Consider the following 8,529-nt stretch of genomic DNA (forward strand, 5'->3'; position numbering starts at 1 on the left):
ACAGACCTCTCCTTTCACTCTGCTGCTCCCTTCAGCAGAGTATTTTGTCAGCCTGCCTGTTCTGTCCCCACTCTGTCTCTGTTGAATCCTCTCACCCTCCTGCACATCTGGCCTGTACTCCAGTTCTTGTATAAATAAATAAATAAATCTAAAAAAAAAAAAAAGAAATAATGCACCAATCCTTTTCTGGAGTTGGGGCCCATAATTCCTTCCACCATTAGCTGTAGTCATCAGATGAATGAATCAGTTCAGATAGAAAGAAAAATTAAGAGTAATTTGAGAGAAAAAAGTCATTATAAAGGGAGATACCAATACATTTTTCTAGTGTTTCTCTGTGGCACAACTATTGTAATTTTGTAATTTCTCACCATTATCTACAGAGAAAGGTGGTTGTTGGGGGAAGTTTTGAGAGAATAATTTCAGACTAGGATAAGTGATCTTTCAAATGCCCTCTCACTGTAATCTCTAAGATTCTTTCCTTTCCATATAGCAATGTAAGGTTGAAAGTAACTACCGTGAGGGAGAAAGTAGCTACTGGAGCACTGGTGTGCAGCTGATCAACAGAGTGTTGTCTGCCTCTGCTTGGAAGAGAAACTCTCCTGACACACTTGCCTCCCTAGTTGGGGATGAGCTCAGTGGTGAGAAGGGGATCCTCAGTGACCCTGAGACTGTCTGACCTATTTCAAGTTTGAATGCACACTCTGAATTGTTCTGAGAAATAAATGCAAATTTTGTGAGAGCCTTGATACATTTGTAGTAGCTTTGGTGGCAATCGGAGATTGTCACTTCATTGTTGAGATCTGTTTGGAAAGGTGGCACAGTGGAAACAGACCTTGAGAGTTAAGTCTCTCAACTCTATAGAAACTAAAAAAGAGGAAAAAAAACTTTGGCAAAGGTATTTATTTACACCAGAGGTGCGAGGTGGGATCCCAGGGGAATGAGGCATTTATTCATTAGTGCCATAAGAATCTATTACTGCAAAACCTTTCTTCCTCCAAGAAGCTGCGATGTTCATGTGGACAATGAAATGTTTGGGCTATATTTTTCTTTCAATACTGACTGAACATTTGTCATACACTGAATCGCCACACTTTTCTTTGAAGTGGAGAAAGAGATGAACATGTTCTGAAGATATTTTATTTCTTGAATGTTCAGCAGTTGTTTTGCTCTCACAAAATTCACATTCTTTGTAGTTAGCTTGCAAAGCATGCCTTTTTAGGAAGATCAATGTAAAACCTTCAAATGTTGAATACACATGAACCAGTCCTCCATACTGAGAAAATTTAGTCTGCATGTTAAGTACTAGATTTGGAGACCAGGTATCAGCATAGGCTGCAAATATTTGAAACAGATAAGGGGAATAACACCTTTTGTAGTATCTTTTGAAGCTGACCTCAGAGCTTCTTCTTTAACGGCATTTATCTTCAGCATTGACAAATGTGCTTGGTTACATTTGATGCAATTAGGTCCTTACTTCTTTTGGACAAAGAAAATTTATGAGCAGATTGGTGTTTTCTATTTGTCTTAGATAATGGTGGGTATTTGCATATTTGATATGATCCCACAGGTAAAAGTTTTAGTAACTATGACTTTGAGAACTCAACAATTAAAAAGCAAAAGTCATCTGACCGGTTAAGGGAAGAGAAACACTTGTTTTAGATCATAAGACCAGTTCTATATTGTTGACCTCAAAGCAACCAGGTATTGAGAAACATGCAATTCAGAAAGTATAGTTTCAAGAGGGACATGTGTGTTCTTCCCATATGCTATAGATTGAGGTAGCCACATAAAAAAGAACCTCCTTTTTTCCACTGGGGTTAGGAAGCAGCATCACTTCCTGTTGGAGATGCAAAGCTTGTTGGCTCTTATTGTTTGCTGATTTTGTGTGCTTAATTTTCTTCTAGCCTCCTGACCTCATTTAGATAACAATTTGTTTACTAATTTTCACACTAGCCATATAATGGTTATTATAATTTTGTCCACTTCATTGTGCAAGGTACAGGTAATAAAGGAAGTGTTCATTATTCTTAAACTTTGACATGACAGGTACTAAGCCCTTATTGCTTATTTGTGGAAGGCAAATAAGCCACTGTAATGACAGAAGACACAGGGTCCTTTGCAGGTATATTATGGTGGGATGTTGTGTTGATTGCAAGTTAGACTTCACTGACCTCAGTCTGGGGTTTGAAAAGTAGCATTGCAGAGACAATCCCTTCCAATGCTATTGTGTTTTTTATAGGCCTCTAGAATGTAGAGACTCTTCAACACTATTCAATCATTCAGTTGCTCCATTTCAGTCATATCTGGATGTGTCAATACTTCATGCTTGGACAGACTTGTCTTCTGAATAATGTTTGAACTCTGTGCCTTTTGGATGGCATGTTGTTTCATTTTGATTTTGAACATCTTTATTTAAAGTATCATGGGCCATGATTTGGAATTACAGAAGTTGAAAGTACAACAAATTCATTTATTTAATTAATTACCTCATTTGGTATGCATGAGAAGGGGAACTGGCCTTTTTTTCCCCATTACATTTATCTGACTGAGCTCTCTTTTGGATGAGAGCTAAATCCTGGTTCCTGAGTCCTTTATTGTGGACATGAGTTCTACCAAGAATGCTGCAAAGTTAGCTGAACAAGATCCCCTAGTCCTCAGTGTCTAATCACCATAGAGAGCAAAGGTTGCTCATCTCCCACCATCTCTCAGGTGATATCTGATCACCCTGGCCTACCTTCTTCAAGAACAGTCTTTGTCAGTTTAAGCAAAATTTCCCCTTACCCTTGATGTGCTCTCAAAGTAATTTTCCATCCACTACCCCCTATCACTTAATTCTGATTCTTGGTAAAAATTCCCACTTTTCCTGGTTGTATTCTGAATTTTTCTGTTCTATACTAAGGTCTCTTTCCTCCTATAGTAACAGTTTTTCTTCATCATAGTTGTTTTTATTGCTTTAACTAGAGTCTTGCTCTGGTTTTTCTTGGACAGTTCTGAGGTTTCTGGAGGATATGCTTTCAGATTTTGTTTGAACATCTCAGTTTCAAGTGTTACCATGGGCCATAATTTTGAGTTTATTGAAATTCAAGGTCTATCAAGTTCATTTATATAGTGAATTCATTAAATATTTTAGCATGTATCAATTGAGTATGAATTGACTCTAAATGTTGCACATAAGCTAATCCTACAATTAAATGTCTATTATATATGTCTATTATATACATTCTTTTTTTTTAAATAATAAATTTTATTTTTATATTCCCCATACAATTGCAACCCCCCATTCTGACCCCAATCCCTTCCCTCCTGCCCCCCACCCCCCAAAGAATATCTCTGGTTCATAGTTTTTGTTGATTTTGATTTTCACTTCCTTATAGTTATTCATTTTCCTGGTCCCTTATTTAAGTTTTCTAGATTCCTGCTATGAGTGAGACCATCCGGTATTTTTCTTTTCTTTCTGGCTTATTTTGCTGAGCATGATCCCTTCCATCGCCATCCATGTTGCTGCAAATTGCATGTGTTTATCTTTTTTGAATGCTGAGTAATATTCCATGTTGTATATGTACCACATCTTCTTGATCCAGTCATCTATTTTTGGGCATTTGGGCTGTTTCCAAAGCTTAGCTATTGTAAATAGTGCTGCTATAAACATAGGGGTGCAGGTGTTCTTTGGAATTGATGTTGCTGTGTCCTTTGGGTAAATACCTAGGAGTGGGATTGCTGGATCATATGGAATCTCTATGTTTAGTAGGTCCAGAAATCTCCACACAGCTCTCCATAGTGGTTGGACCAGTTTGCACTCCCACCAACAGTGCAGGAGAGTTCCTTTTTCTCCACACCCTCGCCAACATTTGTTGTTGCTGGTTTTTATAATATGTGCCATTCTCACTGGTGTAAGATGGTATCTCATGGTAGTTTTGATTTGCATTTCCCTGATGGCAAGTGATGTTGAACATTTTTTCATATGCCAGTTGGCCATTTGCATTTCCTCTTCAGAGAAGTTTCTTTTTAGCTCTTCTGCCCATTTTTTGAATGGATTATTTTCTTTGTTGTTGAGTCTCATCAGCTCTTTGCAGATTTTTGTGATTAGTCCTTTATCATTAGTGTTGGGTGCAAAAATGTTCTCCCAGTTGGTGGGGTTTCTCTTTGTTTTTGTTATTGTCTCTTTTGCTGTGCAGAAGCTCTTTAATTTGATGTAGTCCCAGCTGTTTATCTTTGCCTTCACTATCACTGCTTTGGGTGATGTGTCTGTAAAGATGTCTTTGATGTGCAAATCACATAGTGTTTTGCCTATATTTCCTTCTATGTATTTTATGGTTTCAGGTCTCATGTCTAGTTCTTTAATCCATTTTGAGTTGATTTTTGTGTATGGTGTGAGGTAGTGGTCAAGCTTCATTCTTTTGCATGTAGCGACCCAGTTTTCCCAGCACCATTTATTGAACAAACTTTCTTTGCTCCAATGCATAGTCTTTGCTCCTTTGTCAAATATTAGTTGACCATAAATCTGTGGGTTTATTTCTGGATTTTCTATTCGATTCCATTCGTCTGTATGTCTGTTCTTGTTCCAATACAATGCAGTTTTGATGATTATGGTTTTGTAGTATAGTTTGAAGTCAGGGAGTGTGATGCCTCCATACCCTTCTTTTTTTTTTTTCAGGAGAGCTTTGGCTATCTGGGTTTTTTGTGATTCCATATGAATTTCATCAATAATTGTTCTATTTCTTTGAAGAATGACATTGAAATTTTGAATGGAATAGCATTGAATCTGTATATTGCTTTTGGTAGGATGGCCATTTTAATAATTTTTTTTTCTCCCAATCCATGAGCGGGGGATGGCTTTCCCTTTCTTTGTGTCTTCTTCTATTTCTTTTAACAGTGTTTTGTAGTTTTCTTTGTATAGGTCCTTTACCTCTTTTGTTAGATTTATTCCCAAATATTTAATTTTTTTTGTTTTGATAATAAAAGGGATGTTTTTTTTCATTTCTTCTTCTTCAGGTTTATTGTTTGTGTATAGGAAGGCTACTGACTTTTGCGTGTTGATTTTGTATCCTGCCACTTTACTGAACTGATTGATGAGTTGAATTAGTATTTCTGTGGAGTTTTGGGGGTTCTCTACATATATTATCATATCATCTGCAAATAGTGATAGTTTGACTTCTTCTTTTCCTATTTGGATTCCTTGTATGTCTTTCTCTTGTCTTATTGCTCTGGCTAGGACTTCCAGTATTATATTGAAAAGCAGTGGTGAGATCGGACATCCTTGTCTTTTTCCAGATCTTAATGGAATTGCTTTCAGCTTTTCACCATTGAGAATGATACTGGCTGTTGGCTTGTCATAGATGGCCTTTATGATGTTGAGGTATGTTCCTTGTATCCCAAGAATTTCAAGGGCTTTTATCATGAATGGGTGTTGCACTTTGTCGAAAGCTTTCTCAGCATCTATTGATATTATCATATGGTTTTTATATTTCTTTTGTTGGTGTGTTGGATAACGTTGATTGATTTTTGGATGTTAAACCATCCTTGTGTCCCTGGAATGAATCCTACTTGGTCGTGGTGAATTATCTTATGGATACATTGTTGGATTCTGATAGCTAAAATTTTATTGAGGATTTTTGCGTCAGTGTTCATTAGCGAGATTGGCCTGTAGTTTTCCTTTTTTGTGTTGTCCTTGTTCGGTTTTGGTATTAGTGTAATGTTGGCTTCATAGAACGTGTTTGGTATTGTCTCTTCCTTCTCAATTTTTTGGAAGAGTTTGTGAAGGGTAGGCACTAATTCGTCTCTGAATGTTTGGCAGAATTCATTTGTAAATCCCTCAGGTCCTGGGCTTTTGTTTTTGGGGAAGTTTTTGATTACCATTTCAATTTCGCTGCTTGTAATTGGTCTGTTTAAGTGTTCTATTTCTTCTTTATCTAGCTTTGGGTGATTGTAGAGTTGTAGGAATTTGTCCATCTCCTCTAGATTGTTGAACTTGTTTCCATATAACTGTTCATAGTAGTTACTGATTATTCTTTTGATTTCTGCTGTGTCCGTTGTGATTTTTCCTCTTTCATTTATGATCCTGTTTATTTGTGCTTTCTCCCTTTTTTCCTTTGTTAGCCTGGCTCGGGGTTTGTCTATTTTATTGATTTTTTCAAAGAACCAGCTCTTGGTTTCATTGATCTTTTGGATTGTTTTTTTTTAGTTTCAATTTCATTTATTTCTGCTTTGGTTTTTATTATTTCTTTTCTTCTATTGGTTTTGGGTTTTTTTTGTTGTTCTTTTTCTAGATCTTTGAGCTTTGAGATTAAGTTGTTTCTTTGAGTTCTTTCTTGTTTCTTGATGTGAGCTTCTATTGCTATATATTTTCCTCTTATTACTGCTTTTGCTGCATCCCATACAGTTAGGATATTGGTGTCCTCCTGTCGTTCAATTCAAAGAATTTTTTAATTTCTTCTTTGATCTCCTCATTAGTCCAGTGGTCTTCCAGTAGTGTGGTTTTTAATCTCCATGATGTAGGAAAGTTCCTTGCCTTCTTTTTATGGTTTATTTCTAGTTTGATGCCTTCATGGTCAGAAAAGATGGTTGGTATGATTTCAATCTTGGTGTATCTGTTGATGTTTGTCTTGTGCCCCAGTATGTGATCGATCCTGGAGAATGATCCATGTGCACTTGAGAAAAATGTATACCCAGATTTTTTTGGGTTTAGTGTTCTATAGATGTCTGTTAATCCCAAGTGCTCTAGATCCTTATTTAGAGCTTTAGTGTCTTTACTTATTTTTTGTCTTGTTGATCTATCCATTGTTGATAGTGGTGTGTTGAAGTCTCCCACTACATATGTGTTTTCTCTGATGTCTGTTTTCAGAGATGCCAATAGTTTTCTGATATATTTTGGTGCTCCTTCGTTTGGTGAATATATGTTAATGAGTGTTATTTCTTCTTGAAGTATTGTCCCCTTGATCATAATGTAATGACCACTGGGGTCTCTTTTTATCTTTTTGAGTTTGAAATCTGTTTTATCTGATATGAGTATAGCTGTTCCTGCCTTCTTTTTTGGTCCACTTGCTTGTAGAATTGTTTTCTATCCTTTAATTTTGAGCCTATTTTTATCTTTTGTAGCTAAATGTGTTTCCTGGAGACAGCAAAAGTTTGAGTTTTGTTTCTTAATCCAGCCTGTGACTCTGTGTCTTTTTATTGAAGAGTTTAGTCCATTTACATTTAGAGTTAGTATTGATATGTTAGCATCTGTATTTGCCATTGTGTTTGTCTTTCCTTTGATTTTATTTTTTTGTTCTTTTAATAACTTTCTTTGGCCTTCTTTTGTTGTTATTCATCCCTCTGAGGTCTGGCCTTAGGACTCCTTGTAGTGTTTTTTGGATTGGGGGTTTAGTCGTAATGAAATTCCGGAGTTTCTGTTTGTCTGGGAAGGTCCTTATTCTTTCTTCATAGAGGAAGGAGAGCTTTGCGGGATAGAGTATTCTTGGTTGGCAACTGTTTTCGTGGAGTCTGTTGCCTATGTCTCTCCACTCTCTCCTTGCCCGTAGTGTTTCTTTGGAGAAGTCTGATGTCAGTCTGATTGTTTCCCTTTGAATGTTATCTGTTTCTTCCCTCTTGTCAGTTTCATTATTTTTTCCTTGTCTTGGATTCTTGGGAACTCTACTATTATGTGTCTTGCTGCATTTTTCCTTTCGTTATGGAAGTTTGGTGTTCTTCTTGCTTCTTGTATATCAATTTTCAGCTCCTTCTTCGTGATTGGGAAGTTCTCTTCAATTATATCCTTGAATATTTTCTCTGTTCCTACATCTCTCTCCTCTCCTTCTGGGACTCCTATAGCTCTTATATTTCCTTTCCTCATATAGTCAGATAGTCACCGAAGTCTTTCTTCGGTCTTTTTCTTTCGTACTTCTCCTTCCTTTTCTGTTTTAGTTCTTTTTATTTCTGTGTCTTCAAGAGTATTTATTCTTTCTTCCATTTCATCTATTCTGCTTTCATTGCCTTTCCCAGAGTTCTTTAGCGCCTCCATTAATTCTTTGATCTTCTGCATTTCTTTTACTTCCCTCTTTAGGGACTCAATTTCATTCTTCTGGTCATTAATTTTTTTTCCCTTATCATTGTTTTCCTTTATGACTTCTGTCAGTTTTTTAGTCACAGCAATTTTAAATTCTCTATCTGGAAGTCTCAGAAGTTCTTCCAAGTTACTGTCATTGCAATCTGGTAGATGGTTTCTTTTTGTGGTGTGCTTTTTTGCTGAGGAGTTGCTGGGTTGCATGTGGTTTTTCTACTCCCTACTGCCTGTTTTCTAATTTGCCGTATTCCTTGTGACACTGTGTTGCCCAGACTGGCCGGCATCTTGGGCGACCTTCCCAGCTCACCTCTGGCTCCTCTGGGGACTTCTCCTGGTTTCACACAGTCTCCACCAAAGAAAGGTCGCTCCTGCAAATGCAGGTGCCGGTAACGCGCTCCCCTGCACGCCTGGTCTGACCCAGCGGTGGGTGCTGCTCCCCTCTGGGCTGGGACTGCTGGCTAGAATGCGCCTGGCATGGGCAAGCCTCT

The sequence above is a fragment of the Talpa europaea genome (assembly GCF_964194135.1).
Source record: "Talpa europaea genome assembly, chromosome: 3".
In the NCBI taxonomy this organism is placed as follows: domain Eukaryota; kingdom Metazoa; phylum Chordata; class Mammalia; order Eulipotyphla; family Talpidae; genus Talpa; species Talpa europaea.